The sequence below is a fragment of the Lutra lutra genome, chromosome 3 (genome assembly GCF_902655055.1).
Source record: "Lutra lutra chromosome 3, mLutLut1.2, whole genome shotgun sequence".
Classification (NCBI taxonomy): domain Eukaryota; kingdom Metazoa; phylum Chordata; class Mammalia; order Carnivora; family Mustelidae; genus Lutra; species Lutra lutra.
In genome coordinates this window covers 129,941,579-129,955,168 of record NC_062280.1, presented here as the reverse complement: position 1 = coordinate 129,955,168, position 13,590 = coordinate 129,941,579, and the positions used below count along the sequence as shown (strand labels likewise).

General features: G+C 42.6%; 1 pseudogene; it reads right to left on the bottom strand.

Moving 5' to 3' along the window:
• Positions 1–10,274: 10,274 nt before the first annotated feature.
• Positions 10,275–10,860, bottom strand: LOC125096026 (ADP-ribosylation factor-like protein 1; annotated as a pseudogene).
• Positions 10,861–13,590: the final 2,730 nt, after the last annotated feature.

The following is a 13,590-nucleotide window of genomic DNA, read 5'->3' as shown; positions in this document are numbered from 1 at the left end:
GAAAAAATTAAAATGTCAAATAAACATAAGCAAATAAGCACTACCAAAATAATGGAGAGCAAAAGAACATTGTTAAAAGAGAGAGATACCATCTTTCACCTAAAAACAGAAACAAGAAATCACATTTAGTGTTAGAGTGCAGGAAAGATGCATTCACATACTACCGATAAACAGGTAGATCTCACAACTTTGGAGAAGGTTAATTTGCCATTATCTATAAAAACTACACATGCCCACACCTTATAATTCAGAAATGCCACTTCAAGGACTTTATCCTACAGCGATAGCAGCAACAAATGCATAAAGACATAAGTGAACAAATGTCATATGGCATTGCTTATGATAGAAGACAATAGGAAAGTCCCTAATGCCCTTCAACAGGGGAAATATACGTAAATTATGTTACAAATTTAGATTTCTTTTTTTTTTAATCTCCCGGCTGAAGATTTGCCAAATGCATAACTCTGGGCCACGGAATTGGAGATGGGGATTTTTTTCCTTTTATTTTTTACTTTATAAATACTTTCTGCCCATCCCTTACCACTGAGGACAGGAAAAAAAAAAAAGGAAGAGAGCAAACAAAGGAAAAGGTGGGCTAAATAATCATGTAAGGATTATCTCAGTCGCAGACAGAGTGATGCTGTATGAATGGAAAGAATCACTAATCTCCCTACCTCTTCTTTTTCAATCTATTTGTGTCCCAGAAAAAAGATAGGGAATATAAAGAGAAATAATAACATGGAGCTCATGTTCCTATGAAGGCAATATCAAAAAAAGAAAGAACAGAGAGTTGAGGAGTGGACGAGTGGACAGGAGTGCAGAGAAAGGAAGGAAGGAAGGGGAGCGGGGGCCAGGTCTCGGTCATCATTTCCAGCCGTATCCCCTCCTTCTCGGTGACCTGGAGCCCAGCCCTTGATGGCAACAGGAGTGGGAGTGGTTTCCCATTCCTGGAAGCTCAGCCACCTTGTGTCTCATTGTGTGAGTGACTTAATGTCCTTTAATAAACAAATCCCTTCTCTGCTTCAGCCAGCCAGAGTGGGTTCCCTTGTTTGCAGCTGACAGAGACCCAAGAACTAATCATGGGGCTTTCTCAGCCTGGTGCCCCAACCTCATCAAAAACAGAATCTTAGACTTGGAAGGAAGCTTGCAGTCATATAACCTCATCTCCCACCAGGTACAGATGGAGTCTTCTCTGACTCCTTCACGCCCCCTGCCTGAACATTTCCTGTGACAGGGAAATTACCACCTGGTGAAGACTCTGCAGCGTTGTTGAACACTGACCATAAAACCAAATATTACTGTTCCAGAAAACTAGCCTCAGGATACCTTCTACCAGAGAGTCTTGGTCCTGTCCCCAGGAGCCAAACAGAACCTCTAGCTTAGAGCAGCGCCCCTTGTGGTTTGGAGGAAGCACACACCGACCTGTCCTTCTCATCTATGATCCTGCTACATCCGATCCACAGTGAACTTCTCAAGGGCAGAGCGTGGGGCCCTCATGCCCCAAAAAGGCCTCCATAAGTACTGGCGGAATGAATAAACAAATGAATGGCAGTTTACATCTCTCCTTGGCGGCTGCAGTGACTACAGTAGGATTGACCACTCGCACCCCTAAAACCTATTCCTCCCAGCTACGGTCACCGAAGTGCCAACACAGCCCAGCCACCCACAGCGGAGGAGGGAGAGCCCTGCCCGGAGCCCTTCCAGAAGCATGACCTGTGCATGGTGTTGGAGGAGACCGGGAAGAGCTGAGAGACAACGTTGTGGGACAGGCCAGCAGATATTTAGAGAATCCAGAGGCCTAAAAGCAGAAGTAGGAGATGAGGTGACTGCTGTTGTCAGCTCTGAAGCTCCGTGGATGGAGAGCTGACCTGAGGCTAGGTCACCAGACCAGAGGGGAGGGGCGTGCCTCCACAGCAAAGGTCCCCTGGGGGACAATTAGCCACTAGAGCTCCAGAGGTGAGGATAGTCAGGCCTGAACTAGAATTACATGTAGGGCAACCAGACCCAAACCGAAAATGTATTTAATATTCAAAAGACTTCATTCATTCATTTAACAAATATTTACTGACCATCTACTGTGATAGGCAGTCATATGGTGCCCACAAAGAGGTCCATGTTCTAATTCTTGGAACCTGTGAATAGGAAGAGGATTCACAAGGCAACAGAGACTTTTTGCAGATGTCCCTGAGGATCCCAAGAGAGAGATTATCTTGGATTATCTGGGAGCTATGCCGTGAATTCTGTCCCCTCAAAATTCACACAGGGAAGTCTACTCCATAACGTGATAGTATTTGGGGATTAAGGCCTTTGAGTGACAATTAGGTTTAGATGAGGTCATGAGGGTGGGGATCTCAGGATGGGAGGGTCGGAAACAGGATTCAAGGAAGGCAGTGAGGTGATACCAGCAGAGTGGGTCGCAATGTAGGGCCATGAGGCAGGGAAAGGGAAGAGCCTTTCGAGGAGGGAAAAGCAAAGAGACACATTTTCCCCTGAAACCTCCAGAGGGAATATAACCCAGCCAACACTTTGACTTTAGAATCGTAAGCTAATACATTTGTGTTGTTTTAAGCCACTAAGTTTTGTGTAAGATGTTATATCAGCAGTAGGAAATAAATATGCTTCCTGCGTGCCAGGTATTGTACGATGCATTTGGCATCAAGCAGCAAACAAAATAAACAAAATCCCTACCCTCGCGTCATTTACATTCCAGTGAAGACAGGAAATAAACAATACGCATATTAAATAAACTGTTCGGTACAAAGCATGTTAGGAAGTGACAGGGGCTGTAGGGAGGTAAATGCATTTGTTACCCGGGGTGAGGATGAGGTTCGCTGAGGGGCAGCATTTCAGCAGAGACCTGAAGGACGTGAGAAAGTGAGCCATGGATAAATCTGGACAAAGAATAAAGGACACAGAGAACAGCCTATGCAAAGGGCTGTTGCTCAGTGTGGGCCTGACCCATTCAGGACCAGCAGGCAGGCCATCGGGGCTGGAACAGAGAACTTTGGCTCTTACTCTGAGTACTATGGGAAGCTGCTGGAGGGTTCTAACAGAGGAGCGACCGGAACTCAGGTGGCTTCCGAAGGATCATTTTGCCTGCTCATTTGGGAAAAGATGGGGTGTAAGGAGCCTGGGAGCAGGATGGTAACAGTAGAAGTGAAGAGAGATAGTCAGATTCTGGATCTATTTGGAAAGTAGAGCCAAGAATTTCCTGACAGATTAGATGTGGGGTTGAGAAAGAGGAGTATAGGCTAACTCCAAGTTAAATTAGGAGAACAGGGTTCGACCAGGAAGCAAACCATAGACTTGTTAAAATCCCAACTAAGAAGGTCAACATAATTCCACAACCATTCACCATGAAAATAAAGGAAGGTACAATTTTTTGGCGACTAAAGAAACTTTAATTAAAAGAGAGAATATTCTTGGCCTTAAATTGTGCAAAGTGTTAGCAAGGCTAAGAGAGACTCTTAGATGCTGTGTATATGAGTTTGGGGCCAACTAAGCTGATATAACAACAACAGTACAAGGGTTTAAACAATTTAGAAGTTAAGGTCTCACTCACATGACGTTCCAGGGGGAAATAATCCAGGGTGTGTGCTAGCCAACCCCAGCCCACGTTTCCAAGATGGCCCCTGTTATCACCATTTCTCAGCCATCAACAAGGGAATTGACAGGAGAATGTCCAGAGTAAATATCTCTGAAGGAAAGAACCAGAAGTTGCACTCATCCTCTCTTCCACATCCCACATGGCAAAATAAGGTTACATGGCCGTACTGAGTAGCAAAGGGAGGTAGGAAATTAATCTACAGCTAGAAAGCTAGTACCCAGCTATAATTTGAGGATATCTGTTACTCTTAGCAAGAGCCAAGAGTGGGTGCTGGCGGGAGAGTCAGCAGGCTCTGTCACACCATTCCTGAGGGTACCACTGGTTCAGCCTCTCTGAAGAGCAACTGGGAAACATGGATTAAAATCTTAAAATGTTGAATCATAATTTCATTTCTAAAAATTAACTTAAGGAAATCATCACGACATTTTACAAAGTGTTGAAGATAGGAATTTTAAATTAAATTTTAAACAATATAATGCTCTTGGAAACCGGAGAATTAGACTGTGGGGCTCACCTTGTAACTTTGGGCCCACTTCCCTGTCTGCTTCCCTGCCCTGAATCACATGAACCTTAAAGTTTGTGACTAGACCACATCCACTTTTGATGCTATGGGCTCAGAGCTCAATATGTATTTGGAGAATAAAGGAATGAAAGAAAAAAAAAAGAATCATGACCATGAACCAATATTTAGGTCTAAGTATAGCTACTGATAAGAACTGAACATAGCAAAAGAACTGGAGTAGTCTAAATATCTGGCCAGAGAGGGTTGGTGTAATAAATTATTCATATCGTGGACAACTATGTAGTTTTTCAAAATGGCACTATGGTAGACATGCAATGATACAGAGGGTTTCCAACATATTAAGTGTTTAAAAAGAAGGTTTTACAGGGCATCTGGGTGGCTCAGTCAGTTAAGCGTCAGACTCTTGGTTTCAGCTCAGGTCATGAGCTCAGAGTTGAGAGATCAAGACCCACGACAGGCTCCACATTCAGCAGGGAGTCTGCTTGAGATTCTTTCCCTCTTCCCCTCACCCTACCTCCCTCTGAAATAAATCTTTTTTAAAAAAGCAGTGCAATTTTAGGTAAAATATGATTTAACATATGCTTTAAAATTCTGAGACACATGTCCATACCAAAATGTATACCAAAATTTTACCTTTAATTATTTTTCCATAAAATGTCCAAGGTATATCAAAAGGTATACCCAAACTGTATACCAAGATTTTACCTCTGGTAGTTTTCTTTTTATTTCCTTATATTATATAATATAACATATATTGCATTATATTATAATACAATATATAATTATTATATATTAAAATAGTGTATTATATTAATATTAGTATATAATGTTATATTAATATACTATATAATTATATATTGTATTAATAATATATCATTTTTATAAAACAAGGACACAATGACTTGTGTCTTGCTTTACGAAGTAAATAAAGTTTTTTCTCAAAAACAAAACAATTATTTTGCTTCCAAATCTAACCTCCCTGCTCATTGCCCTATTTCTTCCAGTAGTGATGTATTGTCCCATCTCCAGGTTAATGGCCTTGGAGTCATCTCTCGTTCTTCTTTTCCCTCATCTCCAATATACAATAATCAGATCATGCTGGCTCTTTTCTCAAAATATCTCCTGTATTTGCCCTTTTCTTCCCTCTTCCTTCTTTCAACACCTTCCCCCTCCCCCTCTATAACTATTACCAAAGCCTCCCAGCTGGCTTTCTTGGCTTGAGTCTCTCCCACTCCAATCTCTGCTCCTTATTCTTCCAAAATCTTGCTTTGAAACTGCTTAGAAAGCCCTTAAGGACCTACCTGACTTAGAGGTCAGCATCTGATCTCTGTCCCTTGGCCTTAAGACCCTGGCTCCATCCGGCCCAATCTACTGCTCCCAGTGTGATCAGAGAAGCTCCTTCTAAGCCAGCCACACTCCAGACTCCACTGGAAAATTCTCCTGAGCAGGCTCATGCCCCTCCCTATGCCCTGCCCTGGTCATGGACACATTTACTCCAAAATGACTCATTTAGTCACTTCCCCAAAAGGCAGTTGAGTTTTAAAGAATGAACCCATCTCAAATCTTAACTGCAAAATGTGTACACAGGCACTTGAGCAGAGCAATGAAAAGAAAACTAACAAGGACACTATAGGAAAGCAGAGTCACGCAGGAGCCTCCTTGCTCCTCATGCCTCCTCCAGATAAGAGTTTCTCCATCCTCCCCACAACTCCTGGGGCTTTCAAAGAGAAGCCATCAGATTGTGACATTTGTGGGTCCTTCACAACCATATGAGTTCCTCCTCATTCACTGAAGACCTCAGCACCAGTTCCTCTCTCTACTATTTTTGTCACCCTTAAGGTGATTTCATTATGTTCATGGACTCTGTCTTTCTCCAACACTCTGGCCTCTAAATTCACTGCTCTCTGATGATCTGGGTCTCCAACCTACTTTTTCCACAGACATCCTTGTCAGACCCTAGACTTTATCATTATCAGTAACTTTACCACCTCTCACATCTCAGTTTTAGGTGTCCTTCTCTCTAACCACACTCCACCATCTTTCAGTCTTACTCCCATCAGTACTTGCCTGGCAACAATTCTATGGCTCCACCAGGATTGGGAATCCCCTGACTCTACATGCTGCCACTGTTCTATCATCCCAACCCTGCCCACAAACTTACTTCCCTCCTCCTAGAGCTGAGATTCCCTTGTCCACCATGATAATCACACCCTTGCCTTGTTTTTCAATGCCCCTACCCTTCTCTCTTCAAAGTAGTAGCCTGCAAAAAAAAAAAAAAAAAAAAAAAAAAGCCCAAAAAGTCCTGGTGAAATTCAACTCTCCATCTCTTCCTCTTCCACCTCCAAAGAACTGGTAGAAAAGAAAAAAGTACCACCAGGCAGATTATCTCAAAATTTATTCCCACAAACCACACATGGGTCTTGAGGCCAGCCCAGCCACCCCGCACATTTCCTGTGTCTTGTCTCTTCCAGTTCCTAGTTCAGAGCCTCTTCTCTTTTCTCAAACTCTAACACCTCCTCCTCCATTCCCACTCTCAGATGCTGACCTTGCTTCTTTGGTCGTTGAGAAGACAGAAGTGATGGGAAAATAAATTTCACAACCTTGAATGACAAATCTACTATCCCACACGCATCTGTGCTTATACTCTGTCTTCTATCTTATCCCAATGCAGAAATGCCCTGCCCCTAGCCAGGGTCAACCTTGTCTCGTCACTAGATTCTCACCCCATCATTTTCTGATAACAAGGAACTCCATTCTTGTAGTTTCCCTTCTCTCTCCTCCATCATCATTCTTCCCCTTTTGACTGAGGGATCATTTCTATCCACACACGAACATAGAAACTTGGCGTACTGTATCCGAGTGACACCACATTCCCCTCCATGCCTCCATAAGACCACTCTCTTAGCAGCAGTTCTCCTTGAAAGAATGATCTGCATTTACTCTCTAGTTCCTTTCTTTCCATTATCTTTCTCTATTAAATTTTAAATGTTTTTTAAATGTAACATTTGACTCATCAAAAAATATATAAATTATATGTGCAAGATGTAACACAGACTAATCTAAAGAGTCCACAAAACTATCACCCAAACCTAGAATTGGAAGATTACTAATGACTCTGATTTATATCTGTACTGCTTGATTTTATTCCTCTGGCAACCTTAATCTGATCCATCAGCAAACCCCACTGGACTCTATGTTCACAAATTACCCCACATCGGACTGGTGGGACTGGTGCTCACAATATAGACCACTATCACCCTCATCCCAGCTGACATTATCTATATCCAGGATCAGTGCAATCACCTTCTTTCTGTTTACAGTCTTGCTCCCTGATTCTTCAAGCAGCAGCCAGATTGATGCTTTTAAAATGTCAAGTTAAGGGGTGCCTGGGTGGCTCAGTGGGTTAAGCCGCTGCCTTCGGCTCAGGTCATGATCCCAGGTCCTGGGTTCGAGCCCCGCATCGGGCTTTCTGCTCGGCGGGAAGCCTGCTTTCTCCTCTCTCTCTGCCTGCCTCTCTGCCTACTTGTGATTTCTCTCTGTCAAATAAATAAATAAAATCTTAAAAAAAAATAAAAAAAATAAAATGTCAAGTTAATCATTTTCTGATCAGTATCCCCAAGTGGCTTCCCATTATACCCAGAGAAATTCTGAATCTTTGATGTGACTTAGAAGGCCCTGTGGGATCTAGACCCTTCCATCTCCTGCTATTCTTACCTCAGCCCATACAGAACTCCCAACTCTGCCTTAAACAGACCAAGCATGCTTTGAGTCTGGAGGGTCATTTGCATTTGCTGATCCCCTCCTTAGAATGCTTATCCCTGTGTATCTGTGCAAGTTGTTTCCTCACTACACTCAAGTCTTCACTTAACTGCCTTCAGAAAAATTCCCCCCTGCTGACAACGCAATTTCAAGCAGCAACCTTCATCACACCACTTCTAGATTTTCTTTATGACGTGTCATACCTGACATCACAGCACATATGCATTTGTTTCTTTGCATATTGTCTATCTCATCTTTCTAGAATATAGGTCCCATGAGAGTGGGGACCTCAAAATGCTCATGGCTGTTGCCCTATCTTCATCTGGTGCCTGGTGTGTAATAGGCATGTATATTTGTAGCATGAATGAGGTGGGAAACCGGAACAAACGTGTCAACCCAATCAAAGATCCCTGGTCTGTATATCTGAAAGTCTCATCAGATTTCTGCAAGCGGACGGACATCACTACTTATAATACAGTAGCTTTTAAGGCAGTACCTACAACATGAATATAATGATCACTGAATGGTATGAAATTATTAGGTAAAAGAAAGTCCTGATGGAATTAAGAGGATGGAGTGTAATAAGGTAGAATTGCAGCAGTGTGAACCGTGTACTTGATTTTGTTCTGCACCTGGGTTTTGGGTCTCTCTAGGACTTCAGGGTTTCTTATGAGAAGGCGGGGCAGTGAGTGGAAGGGAGTTTTAAGGCATTGAGTGAACTGCTGAGCATCATCCTGGTTCTGGCCAGCGACACCAGCAGTGTTCATGCTGGGCCCAAGGGTTGGTGTGTAGCCTGTTAGGCTGCTGGGTGTCCCTGAACAGCACCTCAAACTTTAAAGTAGCTTCAGGACTCACCGTGGTGGTCCACTACAAGCTTAGGTCTGAGAACACCCTGAAGAGTGGGAAAATCTAAGACCTTTCTTTAAGTTCTGCTTAAAGAGTATAAAATGGCAGTGGGGGGTATCCAATAGCTTCTTAGATTTATTTTCCAGAACCTCCTAAAAATGAAAGATTCCTTAAGAAACTTAATGTTGTATCCCTCCTCCAAATGGAATACCGGGGAAAGTAGGCAGGGCATTGACATGAGCAGACCCTTCCTGCCCTTTGCTTATAGCGGTTACTAGGTCACATTGTTCCTGGTCTCATTGTCAGGCATAGTCTTTCCTCACATTGTCCAAGGTCAGAGAGTAGAACCTCTTACAGCAGCTGACTTCCCACTTCAGCTGCAAAAGCCTCGCTCAGAAAGCTGGACAGGAACCACGATGGTTCTCCTCCTTCCATTACCTAGCGCTGGGAGAACAAAGCTGGGGACAACTTTCCATACTCATCCAGCAAGGGACCCCTTACAGTGCTCTAGCCTGCCCTCAAAAATAAGAAAAAGCACAGATAACTTACCATCTGATTAAGGAAGCAATATATGCCCTTACCAAGACATTTAGAAAATACAAGCAAGTATGGGGACACTTGCATGGCTCAGTCAGTTAAGCGTCTGTCTTTGGCTCAGGTCATGATCCCAGGGTCCTGGGACTGAGTCTCACATCGGGCTCCCTGCTCAGTGGGGATCCTGCTTCTCCCTCTGCTGCTGCTGCTCCCCTGCTTGTGTAGGCATTATCTCTCTAACAAATAAATAAATAAAATCTTTAAAAAAATACAAGCAAGTATGGATTAACATAATATGGACTGTGAGAGAGGAGAGAGGAATGAAAAGTAAGGGATGATAAAAGAATGGGATGGGTTTGTTCAGGACACTTTTCTTGTTGGAAGCCAGTCCATTGTTAAGGCAGCCCTGGGTAACTACTAGGGGTGCAAATCATGACCTTCCCCCCAAATCAGGTTATTCTTCTGGCATCCCTATTCCATTATTGTGACCTCTATTCTAAACGTCACCCAAGTTCAAAGAGTCTTCAAAATACCATAGAACTTAACTGATGACATAAATTGGATCAATAATAAAATAATGAAATTAAACCAAAAGACAAAAGGTAGTGTTTTCATTTCTTTTTTTGAGTTAAGATATTTATTAGTGTTTATACAAACAAACTGCACCCACTAATTCAAAAATAGGAGGGCTTTTCCTCAGTAAGAATACAATCTTTAACAGGACTCTATTTGAATTAGAATTCCATACAAATAGAATATACTTAGCACAAGAAAGCCAGGAAGGATTTTACATTACACAGAACAGGCATTCAGTTGGTTCAATCATGGTGAGTAACCCTTCCAACCGAATACTTATTTTTATATTTATTGCACATATTGCAGTCAGTTCAGTATGTACCAACAATCACACAGTTTTAATATTTAGTTGCATGAAGCACACTTAACTATTTCCAAAGAGATATGTGATGTGGTCTTCATTTCAGAGGGACAGAAGTGACTGAGTTACTATCTGTTCTTTAATGTTCCAACTAACTATTTCATTGCCTCATTGAAGCCAGGGCCTTTGGTGGCTCAAACTTTGAATATTAGCCATTTTCGGTCCTTCAGTGCAAGTAACCCAGGTGCATTTGCCTTGTCTGAGGGAGTCATGGCCTGCTCCATGCCTATTTGCAAACATCTTCAAAATGGCTTTTCTCAGCTCTTCTTCCTCCAACATGGCAGCTAACTCTGATTTGGGAATGCCAGTTTGGTCTGGACACGACTGCCTACTACAGAAATGCGTGCCTCTGTGTTTGAAAAATAATACCACAGCATGGTCTGATGTTTGTCTATCCTCCTTGATCCCAGGCTTGGGATTCAAGGTTCTTGTATATTACTGTCCCAACGTGAAATCCAATAGTTGGAATAGTAGTAACCACTAGTCCAGCCTGCAACCTGTACAAAATTATAGTTTTTCCTGCTCCATCCAATCCCAAAATTAAAATCCCCATTTGCTGGGTTCCAACCAAACCTGGAAAAAGTACTTGAGAAAAAAACCACCCATAATGAATTGACCATTTGCCCTTGCTGGTGGTCAGAGACAGGCTCCAGCTTCGGCAGCGACTCCTGTTGGAGCCTCAGCCCTGCCACCTCTGCTCACCTTGGCCTTGGGCTCCGGCTCCAGCTCCAAAACGACTCCCTTAGAAGTCAGGTCCACCAGCAGCTTCCAAGTGGGACTCCCTGCGGGGTGGGCTGGGGGCTGGGGGCGACGGGCCACAGTGACTATGCATCGAGATCAGCAACCTCAGAAAAGGTAGTGTTTTAAAATAGGTTTAGAAATAAGGCTGTAGGGACGCCTGGGTGGCTCAGTTGGTTAAGCAGCTGCCTTCGGCTCAGGTCATGATCCCAGCGTCCTGGGATCGAGTCCCGCATCGGGCTCCTTGCTCGTCGGGGAACCTGCTTCTCCCTCTGCCTCTGCCTGCCATTCTGTCTGCCTGTGCTCGCTCTCTCTCCCTCGCTCTCTCTGACAAATAAATAAATAAAATCTTAAAAAAAAAAAAAAAGAAAGAAAGAAGGCTGTATAATAAGGCTAGAAATATATACCAGCTGGATTTATACACCGCCGAGAAAGACTCAGAATCATTCACTAATTTTCCCAAGACAGTGCAATCAATAGGTGATGGATCATGTTTTGAACATGAGAGCTTATGCTCTTTCCTCTTTCCCAAAGCACTTGTCATTGTCTGTTCGTTCCATCTTCATTCATTGGTCACATATTATTATAAAGCACTGGGGGGTACAGAGGTGTACCTGACATGGCCAATTCAATTAATCTCCATAAACTTTATTGAGTGCTTAAAATGAGTTCTTCTTCTGTATGGAGCAGCCCTGACTTATGGCAATGGCCCAAGACCAGCTCTTATCCCCAAGGGGCTGAGGGGTAGGGGTGGGTCATGGATAAGAGGAGGAGACAGAGAAACAAACAACGATCTAGTATGTTGGGTGCCCACTCAGCGGCACAAATGAGACACTTGGGTGACGTGATTCCAAAGGTTCTTTACAGCAAAAATTATTTTATAACTCACTATTATTTGCAACATGTATTAGCATCAGCTTTTCTGCAAAATGTTCATGCTACTATTAAATAGTATTTAACTTCTGTATGATTTAATTTTTTAGAAGGTCAAATCTTGTATCCCAAACCAGATTTAAAGTTTCTTTAGAGTCTGTTCTTACCATTTTTGCTTCCCTAGCAAAAGTCAGAACTCAATAACTATAGATTCACTGATTATGAAAGTCAATTACTTTCAAATAAACAGACATCCATGCTTTCCCCTTTACCTATTTTACCTTCCCCACATACTAAATATTCGCGATGCAGAGTATTTATGTCTGGAGAGGTTGCTGGTAGGGATGTTCTCCCTTTTTCTCCTTATACTTGCTTTATAAGCTTAAGCCTTTAAAAAAAAAAGATACTTAATAGCTTGAGGAAATTACATTAGTAAGTGAAAAACAGCAGAATACAAAATAGTATGCATAGAATATATCCCAGTTTGAACAGAGAAATTGGAAGAAGAAACACATCGTTGGATGTCACCAGCTCACAAACACAAATGCTATCACATAGAATTGATATGCCAAAATTTCTGTTCTTGCTCCCATCTGCACAGGCAGAACATGGGACTCCCCTTTAAAAGTTCCTCCATAAGGGACCCCTTCTGGACCCACATGGGCTCGTGTTTGACTCTCAGATGCAGACACTAACTGGCACCAGCGTGTTCTCCTGCCCCTGTGCCCAAGACACTCTCAGCAGCTGGGGAAGCCACAAGAAGGGCTAATAATGCTGACCAGGAAAATATTAAGACTAGTTCCCACTGTATGGCAAGGATAGAGCATTAAAATCACTTAATTATTTTTCTCTGTTCTCTTTATATTTTGCAAATTTTCTGGATTATTAGTTTTATAATCAGAAAAGAAGATGTTGATTGAAAACACCTGCATCAAGTCTTCAAGATAGCTAAGGGGTTGCTGTTGCAAACAACCCCAGCAGAAATCAGAAAACAACAAGCAAAAAACCATGTGGTCAATGCATTGGTGTTAGAAATGCAGGGTCAATCAGCATAAAACCCTGCCGGACATCTCAGACCTGTTCTGGGAGGTACCAGCATTTGCTGGGATCTCACCGTTGATTTAGTTCATAAAGTGAAAAGAGCATGCAGCAAAACTGACTCCTAGTTGGCATGTTTGCTGATGAGACTCAAGATTCACAAAGGCAAGGAAGTTCATTTCAGAAAAAAAAAAAAAATGTAAGCCATTCATGTGCACCAACAGCTTTGGACTTGGCCGAAACCTCACAGGGGAAGCTCCTAGAGTTGTCCCCAGCAGCCAAATGAAGACATCTGCTGAACAGAGACAGCTGGCCAGAAATTTAATAAGACACCAGACCATGTTACAAAGAGAATATAGAGTATTGCTATGGAAAATTTAATAGTGTTGTGTGCATTAATGAGCAGGAACTGACTGAAGCATCAAAGGCATAAGAGGGCAATTTGGTTTTTAGAATGATAATAGAATTCATGAAAAAAATGTTCATCCACATTCCTAGCTGAGGTCAGACAAGGCAGTTCTCTACCTTCCTGTTTCAGCTGTTGTAAATAAGCAAGTGTCCTTTTTGTGTTCGAGTTAATGCTACATTTTTTTTTGTACTTTCGTGCTTTTTGCTGGTGATTTTGTTGTTTAAGACAGCTCCCAAGCATCGTGCTCGTGCTGTCCAGTACTCTAAGAGTGAGAAGGCTGGGGTGTGCCTTAGGGAGAGCATATGTGTGTCGGCTCCCTACACGTG